This window comes from Lithobates pipiens, unplaced genomic scaffold, assembly GCF_037356315.1.
Source record: "Lithobates pipiens isolate NorthernLeopardFrog02 unplaced genomic scaffold, aLitPip1_a1.2 Scaffold_16, whole genome shotgun sequence".
Taxonomy (NCBI): Eukaryota; Metazoa; Chordata; class Amphibia; order Anura; family Ranidae; genus Lithobates; species Lithobates pipiens.
The window spans coordinates 489,821,858-489,835,958 of record NW_027507748.1 but is presented as its reverse complement, the minus strand read 5'-3'; the positions used below and the strand labels follow the sequence as shown (position 1 = coordinate 489,835,958).

Here is a 14,101-nt window from a genome sequence, read left to right as displayed (position 1 = left end):
CATTTATTGAGAGAACTGGTTTTGGATTATTTGCTTATTTTTAGATTTTTGATGTTTTTTTTTTTTTTTTCATTTTTGAATATGTCAAGAAACAAATGCAAATGTAAGCTTTTGTTCCTACCTGACAGTTAAATGTCAGTTTCCTTTTTTTAGAATGCCCCCTATTAACGATTATGCTGAAATGAGTCATAGAATGTGAATACATCCCATTAATGCGTGCATGGTGGTAATGCACAATGGAAGCAGCAAGGGGAGACGTAGCAGAGATAACGAGGTGGAGTTGTAAGTAAAATGACACAATAAGCCATCTCTTACTGGGAAGGGCTTAAAGAATGAGTCAAAAGCCAAGAAACCTCTTCGCTTACGCCCATTTCCCTGCTTCTAGCAATCTGACTAATAGTAATCTGAGCTAACAAGAAAGCTAGAAAGAGAGGAATGAGAACAGAGAATCTGACAGTAGCTATGTTTGGAGCTCAATGGAAGGTCCTGTCAAAATCATTTATTCTCTGCCTTACAGCTTCGACAGGGTTAAACTCATCAAGTAAACTCAGGGTAGCAGGGATATCTGCTCAGAATTTTAACTAAGAAAAGGATGCGAGTCACTGGATCAGCTACTGCATACTAGGATCCAACTGCAGTGGGATCTTCAGTGAACTATTCTTGTTTCCTAAAGATTACATGCATCATTGTGGATGTGTTTGAGCTTGCAGGAAAGTTCAGTTTGCAATGTCAATGGATATCTCTCTAAAGAGGTCTGCTTTTAAAGAAGAAAAATACCATTTACACTGTTGGAACCTGTTTTACTTCTGATTCAGCTGATTTCACAGGTACGATCCTATTGCTGTTACATTTTCTAAAGCTTTACATAAGAGTGACTCACTTTTTTTTTTCCAGAGTACTAAATTGCATTTGTTTGGTTATTTGTTTTATATTCAATAACTATGCTATGAGCTGTTCTGTTTGTTAAGTGTCTGTACATTATAACCTGATTCCAAGGGGATTAGGAAATGCAGTAATGATATTACAGTTTGATATAACTTTTCTCGGTTGCTATGTATGCCGTTACCAGTTCAATACAAAAGCCTTTTGCGCATTATGAAGGTATTGATGAGTACCTGTAAAAGTTTGTGTAATCATTTATACATTGAAGAATTCGAAAATGCTCCCCCAGAAATTGGATTTTTAGGCAGCAGAATTATGGGTCAAGTCGTAATTTTATAAATAATCCAAAATTTATTTTTAACAAAATTTGTGGACAAAATTGTTAAAATATAAGCTCCAGCAGTACAGTAGTACTATAACACATATGTCTATGGGTATACAAAACAGACTGAAATGTTCATACAGACAGATAATAACAGATATTAACAGTGGTCCGCCATGTATACATTATCCTATTACTATGCAGAAATATGGACAGCAGAGAACTCATAACTGACAGCCAGCTGTCATTATGTAGGATTTAAAGGAAGCTACCCATAGGGGTTGATTTACTAAAGGCAAATCCACTTTGCACTGCTTGTGCTGCTATTCAAAAGGGGACTAGCAAGTGGACCTGTTTGATTGTTTCTCTAAAAATCATGTGCTGTTGCCCCATCTGGCTAAAATCAGTTGGATCAGGCTACTATTTTCTCAAGTCTATGGGGTTGATTTACTAAAGGCAAATCCACTTTGCACGACAAGTGCACTTGGAAGTGCAGTTGCTGTAGATCTGAGGGGAAGATCTGAAATGTGCGGAAGCTCTGCTGATTTTATCTTCTAATCTTGTACAAGCAAAAATGCTTTTTATTATTTTCCTTGCATGTCCCCCTCAGATCTACAGCGACTGCACTTCCAAGTGCACTTGTATTGCAAAGTGGATTTGCCTTTAGTAAATCAACCCCATAGACTTGAGAAAATAGTAGCCTGATCCAACTGATTTTAGCCAGATGGGGCAACAGCCCATGATTTTTTAGAGAAACAATCAAGCAGGTCCACTTGCTAGTCCCCTTTGAATAGCAGCACAAGCAGTGTCTACCTATCACTTCTTCTATCCATGACAATAAATATGACTACTCAGCCAAGCCAAGCATTTCTATTTATGCACAGGCTAGTCCAGAGTTGTGCCTGAGGGTTGTCAGGTCATGCCTGCTTGCTCAACTGTTCTCTCAAATCTATGGGAACTTTAAGAGGAGAAATTAAGTAGGGATAGAGAGTGAGGAACTGTATTAGGCCAACTATGTAAAAATGTTTACACATATCAAATGCTAATCTACAGGGTAATGTTAACACTAAAGACATTGACCACGTTTTGACCAGAATATTTACATTCATTAAACCTTTATCGCAGATGCACATTTCTAGAGAAAGATACTGATGATATTTTGACAGATGGGACCCTTGCCTCAAGTCAAGGGGGTTGATGGTTTGAAATTAAGGTGGAATATTTATCTTTTAAGAATGTGGTTTTAGATTTAAAAGCTGAAAATAACTCAGGGTACCTTATACAGTTCTAGAGAGTAGAATTTATCACATATTACTTTGTGATGCTTATATTGTACCAGGTTGTCAGCAGTAGTAGTAGAGCATACAGTACATTTAAGCATTGTTATGTATATATGTATATATTGTACTGTTTATAGATCTTGCAAACACTAGTTATTTTAATTTTAATTCAAATATTTATTGTAGACCTTATCAGTGATAGGAATGCTGAACTTTTTTGTGTTTTTTGCAAAGTTCTATATTTAAAAAGTGATGTAAAGCAATATATATAAAAAAAAAAAAATAGAATATGAGAAAATTCTGTTTTTCAAATTAATAATATGACTTTTGTTGCTGGCTAATGTAATAATTTTAAGCTGTTATACATACAGAAATTGTTTTATTTACTGTATACTCAATATTTGATTCCTCTTGTCCATGGCTTTAAAAGTTCCACTGAATAGAGTATTCTGATTAGATAAACATCTTAATTTAATTTTAAATTAAGATTAATTATTAAAAAATGTCATTAATTCAAAATAGATGTGCTTAATGTCATACATATGGGGAAAGCTCAGCCAAAATGTGATGAAGGAAATAACAAACTGTGTGCACTTTCATCTTTACAGTTTGTCTGCAAAGCATAATTAAATTGTTTACTGAAAGTCTCTAGAACGAAATTATAATTGCACAATTAATAAATAACACTATCCTATGTCTATGTCTCAAATTGTAGTACTTTAGATCAGTAAATAAATAAATAAAATGTCATTATCTGTGTTACCATATATCAAAGAATAAATTCCAACAAATGAAGACGACAGGTTGCTTTTAGAAATGCATGGAGTTTACCTTATGTTTTCCCTGTGCTTGAGTGGGTTTCCTCCAAGTGCTCGAGTTTTTTTCCCACACTCCAAAGACATGCTGGTAGGTTAACTGGCTCCAATATAATTTGGACCTGCTATGTGAATGGGGGATTGGGACCATAGATCATAAGCTCCTTAAGGACAGGGGCTGATGTGAATATACATTATATAAGTTCCTGGGAAAATTGTTGGTGCTATACAGTATAAATACCTGTAATAATATTAAATAAAAAATATTCAGGCCTTAAATATATGGACAAATCTATATTAGCTAGTTTTCATTGAAAGACACTTTAAAACACCTAAGCGGATTAGATGAAAAACCATTAGATTCATGGATACCTTTGGTCTAGTATTATTAGCAATAGAAGTCACTTGAGTCTAAGCCCTTGTACACACGGTCGGACATTCTGACAACCAAATCCGTTGAATTTTGTCCGATGGATTTTGTCCGATGGATTTTGTCCGAAACTGTTGCATACACACAGTCGGACAAAGTTGCCGGACAATCCGATCATTCAGAATGTGGTGACGTTATTTCATTACGATTGGACTACGTTCAGGCTAGTAGCCAATAGCTTTGGTCTAGGAATTTGATCTGAGCATGCGTGGCACTTTGTCCGATCGGAATTCTCTACACACGATCGGACAAAGTCCGATCGGATCATGTTGTCGGAAAATTTTATAGCCCTGCTCTAAAACTTTGTTGGTCGGATATTCCGACAGAAACAGTCTGATGGAGCACACACACGGTCGGATTATCCGACAACATGGTCCGATCGGACATTTTCCGTCGGAATGTCCGACCGTGTGTACAAGGGCTAAGGGTAGAGGTACAAACAGAGGATGTGCCTCTACTAAGCTGCTTGTGTTTATGGAACAAAAAGATATGGTAGATAAAGTGGATTACTGGCTTCTGTGGTGACCTTGTATTTACTTAAGCACTACTAGACCATTTGTTTTATGAGTTCTAAGAATCTGGTAAGTTGCATGGTGTGACATTTGTTTGGAGGTGGATACACAGTAGTTTGCTACTGCTTCAGTTAAAGGTGTTTCTACCTATTCAGTTAAGGGTGGAGGCAAATGCTCACTGCTGTTGAGGAGGATTTATTAGATGCTATCATGTTTTCTGCAGACTAAGCAGTTAAAGAAGGAATGTATACTGTAAATAATATAATTATTGTAAAAGATAATATAGGTTGTATTAGCCACTTCAGCCCCGGAAAAAGGATTTACCCCCTTCCTGACCAGAGCACTTTTTGCGATACAGCACTGCGTTGCTTTAACTGACAATTATGCAGTCGTTCAACGTTGCACCCAAACAAAATTGACATCCATTTTTTCCCACAAATAGAGCTTTCTTTTCGTGGAATTTGATCACCTCTGCGGTTTTAATTTTTGTGCTTAAAAAAAGAGCGACAATATTGAAAAGAAAAGCAATATTTTTTCTTTTTGCTATAATAAATATCCCCAAAAAATATATAAAAAAACTTCTTTCTCAATTTAGGCCGATATGGATTCTTCTACATATTTTTGGTAAAAAAAAATCTCAATAAGCGAACACATCGGACACTTTTGACACTATATTTTGTGACCATTGTCAATTATATAGCAATCAGTGCTATAAAAATGCACTGATTACTGTGTAAATGATACTGGCGGGGAAGGTGTTAAACACTAGGGGGTGATTCTAACTGTAGGGGGGATTGTCTCACTAGGACATGACAGAGATCAATGCTCCCGATGACAGGGAGCAGCAGATCTCTGTCATGTTGCTAGGCAGAACAGGGAAATACCTTATTTACATAAACATCACCCCGTTCTCCCCGTGACCGCGGGCCCCAGGCAGACATTGAATCCGCGGGACCCGCGGGCACGCTCACAGAGTACGCGGCGCATGCGTGCCCCACCTGCAGTGCGCATTGCGCCCACAATGTCGCAATTTAAACGGGATGTATATGTACGTCCATTTGACCAGCCATGCCATTGTGTCGACGTTTATCATCATGCACTGGTCGGCAAGGGGTTAAGCACCACTATTCTTTTTTTTAATCTGGTTTAATTGGATGTCTATACCATCTAGCTAGCTGCTAATATACATTAAATGTTTTGCATTAGTGGAGCACAGATTATTTCATATATTTTACGTTTATAAACTGATTAGGAGTTGGTATGGAAAAGTGATTATACACCTTATTATAACACACAATGGATAAACTTATATAGGATTTCAGTTTAAATTCAGATGTAGAAATAACCGGTAATTAGAAGGCTCATTGGGTAGAGGCCAGTGGTTTTAAAGAGCATGCAAATTTAATGGTTCACTGCTATTAATCTCAAAATCATTAATTTAGTCTTTTACAACAGAAACTCTGCTTACTAAGTTTGTTTGGAAAATACTCTTTGTCTTTCATGCCATAAAAGTTATTTAGATATTATAGGGCGTCATCAGCTTAAGACCCTTAAGTACTGTATGTTCTGCTGGCCAAAGCTACCTCATTATTGACTGCAAGTTTTTTTCACAGCAATATAATTTTATTAGACATTTATTATATAATATTTGTTTGGTAAATAGCTGTATTTTGCATTGGAAGCTATATTTAGATCTCTGGCTGTGTGCCATTTATTAAAATATCATGCTTGGATGAGCTGCACTCATCTCTCAGCTAATGGTTGCTAGCAACCGTAGTATAAGAGGGTTAGGGTATCTCATAAAATGCTTTAATGTTTATTTTTAAACCTGACATTTTCCAGTGATTTTCTAAGATTTTATAATTAAATGCAAGTGCGAGACAGTAAGACAAATCTCTGTTTTATATATATATATATATATATATATATATATATATATATATATATATATATATATATATATATATATATAATTTTGTACACATTTTTATCTATTATGGTCAGGACTAAATTATAAAAAAATTTTTTTCAACCCCCTGATTAGAGATGAGCCAAAGCTACCTGACTTTGGTTTAGGGCAGGTTCACCAAACACTACTAAGGTTGAGGTGGTGAATCCAAGCTCCATTGAAGTCAATGAGGGCCAAAAGTAAAAAGAAAAAAAAAAGGCATATTTCTAAAATAATAAGGAAAGGATTGTCAAACAAATGGTATGGGAAGCTGGGCGTTGCTCTGGTGAATATGAACCAAGGTATTTAATTCTACTTGGCAATGAACAGCCATTCTAACCCCTTCACACCTAAGGGTAAAAGGGTAAAAAGTGTTAGTAAAACTGTACATATCATCACACCGACTTTGTTCATCCAAGTGGATTATACCTTGTTTTTTCAGGACAAATTGGGATTAATTTAGTAGTAAATGGTTATGGATATCTCCTGATTTTTTATTTTTTTTGTATTATCAAAGGAAAACTGGCCCAAAATAGTAAAAAAAAATTTTTTTTAAATGTAGCTGTATATTTATTGTTAGCAGTGATACCAGACATGTGTATGTCAGTTGTTGTTTGTACTTATAGTACAGCCCAGAAGCAATAGTGTGCATTTTGCTTTTTTCTTGTCCTACCTAAAACACATTGACACTGATGCTAATTTAGAAAAAAAATATCCTGCCTAAAATATATTAACACTGACCTTTGACCCTTACTAGACTCAAACACTAACCCTGGCGCTGACCACATCAAACCTTGAGCTAGGTATTTTTTCTTTATTTTTTATGTTATTATTTATTTTTTCCAGGCACACTTTTTTTTCCCTTTCTGCACATTATATCTTTCCTCTCCATTCACAGAGAGAGAAAAACACAGGGGCAGGCTTCATAGTGACTGATCACTGTGGTAGCCAATCAGAGCCTACCACGGCAATCAGGTGACCCGGAATCAAGAGATCCCAGTGAAACCCCAATCTCTGTGCTGAGAGTGTGCTGTGTGGCACACTCCCAGCACAAAAGGAGATATGCATCTATGCAGCCCCACAGAAAAAAACCCAGTGCCGTGGAGCGGCATACTGTATATGTAATGTTAACGTTAATGTTAATAATGTTTATGGGCAACATTACAAATGCAAAATTCCCTTGATTAAGATGTCTGGGGGATGTCCCGAGACTTCCTGTGAAGTGGCACATGTATACCATGTATGCAATCTACTATAGTAAAACTGACATTTACAGAGAATGAAAAAAAAAATCTGTTTAAATTAACAATAATTTACATCTCACAGATGTTTCCCTGTGCTTGCAAACATATGGTTGGGAATGTTCTCCAGTTACACCAGACCCTTATACTAATTGAGGGTCTTGTATGAATGTTAATGAGGGATCCCACACAAAAAAGAAAAAAATTATTTTGGTTTCCCCGAAAAATGGTCAGTCCTCTAACTTTAAAAAAAGAGTTTTGTATGGATGTCAACATAAAAAAAAATTGCATGGACCCCATATAAAACAAGAAAAAAAAGGATGAGGGAGGGGGCACATGCACGGCTTCCAGCATGGCAGACATGTCTTAGGTGAGCTCCGGGACCCATGGGCTCTCCACTTCGCTACACAAGCCAGAATCAGCCTCGGTGGAAAGCGTATACATCTTCCCCATGCAGTGGGCACCCCATGGGCAAAATTGGCCAGCAGCAGCGCTACTACTGTCCTATATTTGAGCCACGATCAAAAGCGGTAATGGGCCATTATATCACTAGGCCCCAATCCTCAGCCTCGAGTTCCCCTGCAGATCCCTTCGCTATGATGGATCCGCTATTAGGGAAAGAGTTTCCGCTCCAGTAATCAGACACCCAGGGCTAACACTCCCCCTGCACAAGCTATCTTAACCCTGGACATGCTGGATGAAAAATTGCAGAATCTCCTGCTCCAAATTACCCGCAACATGGCTGTGGAAGTGGGAAAAATTGCACTAGAGCTGAGGGGAGAAATTGCACAAATAGGCGAGTGCACTGATCCTCTGGAACATAAATTCGATGAGATGGTGAATTATGTCCAAGTGCTGGAGGAGGAAAACTATTCCCTCAAACACTCAGTCTCCCAACTGCAGCTATAGCAGGAAGACCTAGAGAACAGGGAGAGATGGCAAAATCTATGTTTCCGAGGAATCCCTGAATCTGTAGGTGACAATACCCTGCGCCCATATCTCTTGGGTCTCTTTTTTTCATAGCAGGCCTCATGCCCTCAACATTGGGGGGTGGTACTTTGCCAGGAGGATCCCCCTGGCAAAACACATTCTCCTCATGTTGATGAAGACAAGGTCCTCTTCCCCACAACCCTGGCCTTGTGGTAGCAAAGGTCTGTGGGCAAGGGACTTATTGGAATCTGGAATACCTTTAACCAATTAAGGACCAAGCCTCTTTTTTTAGATGTGTTGTTTACAAGTTAAAACAGTTTTTTTTTGCTAGAAAATTATAATTTTTTTTTATAACACCCTTGAGAATAAAATGGCGGTCATTGCAATACTTTCTGTCACACTGTATTTGCACAGCGGTCTTACAAGCTCACTTTTTGGGAAAAAAATACACTTTTTTTGATTAAAACATAAGACAACAAAAAAGTTATCACCATTTTTGTGTATTGTAAAAGATAATGTTACGCCGAGTAAATTGATACCCAACAACAGTTCACGCTTAAAAATTGCACTTCCTCGTGGAATGGCGACAAACTTTTATACTTAAAAATCTCTACAGGTTGCATGTTTTAAGTTACAGAGGAGGTCTAGGGATAAAATTATTGCTCTTGCAGTACCGATCACATCAATACCTCACATGTGTGGTTTGAACACTGTTTTCATATGCGGCCATCTCTCACATATGCATTAGTTTCTGCACTCAAGTTTGGTGGGACTGGGCGCATTTAAAAAAAAAAATTCTTAATTATTTTACCTTTTTTTATTTTTACACGGTTTTAAAAAAAAAAAAAGTGTCACTTTTATTCCTATTACAAGGAATGTAAACATCCTTTTTAATAGAAAAAAAAGCATGACAAGACCTCTTAAATATGAAAAAAATAGACCTCAGATCTCATATTTAGACTAAAATGCAATAAAAAAAAAAAAAAACATTTGTCATTTAAAATAATTATTTAAAAAAATGTCCCTTTAAGAGCTTTGGGCAGAAGTGACGTTTTGACTTCGCTTCCGCCCTGCAATGTCATAGAGACGGGTGGGGGCCATCTTCCTCTCACTCATCTCCATGCACAGTCACAGAGAGGACCGGATTGCCTCCGCCACTGCCGATGGCTCCGGTAAGCGGCGAAGGGCACCAGAGCACGGTGGGAGGGTGGCCCTCTCCCGCCGCCGAGAAAAGTGAATCTGCCACAGAGACCACCAAACACGAGGATACCAGGGTTATGGCAGCTAGCTGCTGCCATAACAATGATATAGGTCCTCAAAGTAAGGACGTATATTGGCGTGCGGTGGTCCGAAAATGGTTAAAAATAAGGAGGCCTTTAGATACTGGCCCTCCTATATGAATAGTTAAGAAATGCATAGTGATCCTATTTCTTAATTGCTGCAAATGAAAGCTTCTTGTGTTGTCATCTGGAATATAAACAAAGAGGCAGGGTATACCTAGTGATGTTGTTGACCAAGTAAGGCCATGGTCATATTTTGTCAATGTCCACATATGGGCATGTGGACTGACATGATGTCACTCTCTATGCCTGACCCTTTGTTCACATGGCTGAAGATTTCTGACCAGCAAATGAGTGGGGCCTGGGTAATGTCATTGGCTGCTAAGCACACCGCAGATGCCACCCGCTGCTTTCTTAACAACCATTGACAGTGAAAGAAAGAAGATGTCATATTTGGTAGTAGTAAAAAAACACTACTATATATAACATTGTGCTCCAGCCAAATGCCCTAACAAGCACATTTCAGTCCAAACCTATGTTTGAACTGAACTGAGACTACATCTGATATTCTCACTCACAAACAGTTTAATCAGTTAAAGGAGGAACACTCTCCTTTCTTATATTCATTCGGAGACATATGTATTTTTAATTATATATAGGCAATTATAAAGTAAGCAGGCAGGGCTGGGCTTTCTTATAAAAAAAAAGCCTACTATGCAGTGCACATACTGTTTTATGGAAGCATCCTGTATATTATGTTTCTTTGTTAACTAAAGGTATTAATAGAAAGGCATGATAGAAATAATACATTTTATAAACGCTAAAAACAAAATTAATTGAAAAAAAAATATATATATATATATATATATATATATATATATATATTTACATATGTGTGTGTATATATATATATATATATATATATATATATATATATATATATGTATTTTTTTTTTTTTCTAATTTTTTTATTTTATTTTTTTACTGTTTTTTTTTCCTTTACTGAAGTATTAGAATGTATTTATTTATTTTATTCATTTATTTCAGGTACTTATATAGCGCCTTCAATTTACACAGCGCTTTACATATACATATACATTCACATCAGTCCCTACCCTCACAATCTACGGTCCCTAACACATATTCATACATATACTAGTGCCAATTTAGACAGGATCCAATTAACTTACCAGCATGTCTTTTGAGTGTGGGAGGAAACCAGAGTACATGGAGGAAACCCACACAGGCACACGGAGAACATGCAAACGCCATGCAGATGGTGTCATGGTCATAGAATAGAAATAAATGTTATTATTTTAAATGTTTCAGTAAATTAATTCTAGATTATGCACAAATTCATCATGTCCTTTTGTTTACTTGTTATAGCAAAGGGGAGTTGTATATTCTTCTAGAGATCTCCAACTCATCTGTTATTTAAGATGCTAATGGGACTATTGTCTACTGATTGTAATCCAGTCCTTGGATGTCATCATTGCTGACATTATATGTAATTATGGCCCCTGAGGCACTCTATAGCATTCTAAACTCACATTCTGTAACACTTGACCCAAATCACACTGTCACTTGCTGCCAAAATTGGGAAATTATGCAGGAGGCAAGTGATACAAAAGGTATGTGATGGATTAGCTGATGGAGTAAGTAAAAATACATTTTATAGGTAGGATAGGCTTCCCAAAAGAGATAAGACAACAAGGTGACTAAACAGCAGTAAAGGATGGTTTGAGTGATATTTTGACATAGGGATGGTGCTGTGGCTTGAGGCAGATTTGCATATGGTTTTGTATTTTGTAGTTATTATTTTGAATGTTATGCATTTGGTGAGCTAAATACTGTGGTTGGTTGGTTAGGAGTAGAGGTACACTAACAATGAGGGAGTTGCAATAGTCAAGGCAAAAAATAGCTTCATTTGAAGCTTTGTGGTGTTATTTGTCATGAAGGGGTGAATTTTGGAAATGTTTTGAAGATAAAGGCAGCAATATTTGGAAAATGATCGGATCTGGGGCCAAAAAGAGAGTCTAGTATTACACCTAACACCCTGGCTTTTTTTGTTTTTTTTAATTCTTTATTTTCATAATATAGTGATACAGTTTTTCATATCTAAACACTTACACACCTACATCTTATGTTTAACACCGTGCCATTTATCATTTAATCGTGCTTAATTTCTTCTATTACATTACCATATTTCCTTATATTCACTATTATTTTTTTTCCTTAACCTGGGATAGCCCTGGTTATTTGTTTTTAAAGATAGAAAAAACAAAAAACAAATGATAAAACATAACAAAAAAGAAAGAGAAAGAGGAAAAGGACAAAAAATAAAAATAAATATAGAAAAATAAAAAAATAAAAATAAAAAATAAAAAAATTTTCGTTTCTTTTTCTTCCTCCTCTATCTCCCCCCTCCCCTACCCCTCCCAAAAATGAACGACCCTCCCACGGATATTTAAATACCAGAAAACATTGAGATTAATCTTTGTTTTAACCTTGTGTTATGACCCAACTTGTATATCTCTCCCCTTAACCCTGCCCAGAAAAAAAACATGGAAGGATTTTCATGTCCCCGTTCTAGACCAGGATCAAAATGGTAAAACAGGGATATTATAGAGACAGGATGACCCCGGACCAGAATGTGGACATAACAGACAGGAGAGAGGGAAAAAAAGTAAAAAAAATAAAAGGGAACCCCCCTAATGGTTTTGTTCCCTATATATAATATAGGGTTTCCACACTTCATGATACCTATCCTCTTGCTCTCTCAATATCATAGTCAAATTTTCCATTTGTTGGATCTCCGATACCCTGCTCATCCATTGGGATTTGGTTGGAGCCACCGTGGTTTTCCATAAAACTGGAATGCATGCTTTTGCTGCTGTAAGCAAATGCCTTAAAAGAGACTTTTTATATTTCTCTATGGATACCGGAACATCATGCAGTAAAAAAGCTGCCGGATTTTCCCCAAGAGACACATCTGTTATTTCCTTCACTATTTCCGATACCATCTTCCAAAAATCTTTTACTCCGGGACAGTCCCAAAATATATGTAACAGAGTACCCTCGGCTCTCTGGCAACGCCAGCACAAATTTGATACTTGTGGGTATATCCGGTGTAATACTTCTGGGGTCCTGTACCATCTAGACAAAATTTTATAGCCCCCTTCTTGGTATCTAGTTGCTATTGACACCTTATGCGTGAACATGAAGATCTTATTTTTCTGTAAGTCTGAGAAAGTGACTCCTAGGTCACTCTCCCATGCTCGTAAGAAAGCCAAATCTTGTGAGGCTTTTTGTTCCATCCGCAATGCATACATCATTGAGAGGGAGTGTTTCAGTGGTTCACCTTTTAAGCATATCTGTTCAAACCCAGATAGTGTCCTAATCACCGGTATTCTCTGCCTACTTGATCGAAGAAAAGCATTTATCTGTACTCGCCTGAATGGGTCCAAGTCCTCTCTAAATTCTTGTTCGATCTCTTCCTTATACATTACATGATTATCAATTGAGAAATGTATAATCCTACTGATTCCCTTTCGTCTTAGATCCCTAGATCCCTCGCCTTAGATCTGGGGCCAAAAGGAGAGTCTAGTATTACACCTAACACCCTGGCTTAACAGGGTGATTGATTGTAGTGCTGTTAATCTTGATGCAGGCGTTGGTGAAGGGGATGCAAAGGGAAGAATATTACAAGCTCAATATTTGAAAGATTGAGTTTAGGCAGTGGTTTGACATTGATGCAACTATGTGAATTTGGAAGTTAGTAATGCATGAGGATGTACTTTTGAGACATAAGTGGTGAGCTTACCTTAGAAGGTGTAGATGTAGAGAACACTTGGAGGGCTTTGGAAACCCCTACAGAAAGAGAGAGAGAAGGGGAGGAGATAGAGTTGTAGGTGACACTGAAGGTGTACTGAGATAGGTAGAAGGAGAACCAGGAAAGAGATTTATTTTGGGAGGGCAGTTTCTGTGGAGTGTTGTGGGCACAAGCCATGTTAAAATGGGTTGACATTTTTGTTAAACAATGGGATAGTGGCTCAAACAGTTGTAGACTAGGCACTCCGGACATTTGGAGATAAATAATGAGATGGGTCTTAAGTTGAACAGACAGGTGGGTTAAAGTTAGAGAAAAGTAGGGTTAAACTGGCACAGGTTTCTACAGGTATTTGTTTGCTGGTTGGAGGGGTGGGGGTTAAAGATTTGGAGGGCAAGAAACTGATAAGGTTGTGGTCAGAGAGAGAGAGGAAAAGGGGTGTTTGAGACAAGGAATTTAGAGGTGGGAGAATACAAGATCAAAGATATTGCTGTCAGAGTGCATAAAAGTGTGTGTTTATTGCCCTGGGCTAGAAGACAAGGTTAAGTTTAGGAGCTGAATGAAAGCTAGGGATCACCTTTAACAGGCATGCTAAAATCACCAAGGATGACAGGTGTATTTCAGAGGAAAGA

The 14,101-nt window shown here is 37.3% G+C and overlaps 1 protein-coding gene across 2 annotated transcripts in view; it reads left to right on the top strand.

The window, feature by feature from the left end:
- The first annotated feature begins 373 nt into the window (after positions 1-373).
- Positions 374-14,101, top strand: part of SLITRK6 (SLIT and NTRK like family member 6) — a 105,349-nt gene continuing 91,621 nt past the window's right edge. For both annotated transcript variants that reach the window (XM_077483051.1, XM_077483052.1), the window contains exon 1: positions 374-827. The gene's annotated coding sequence lies outside the window, so the exon portion shown is untranslated. The remainder of the gene's footprint in view (positions 828-14,101) is intronic.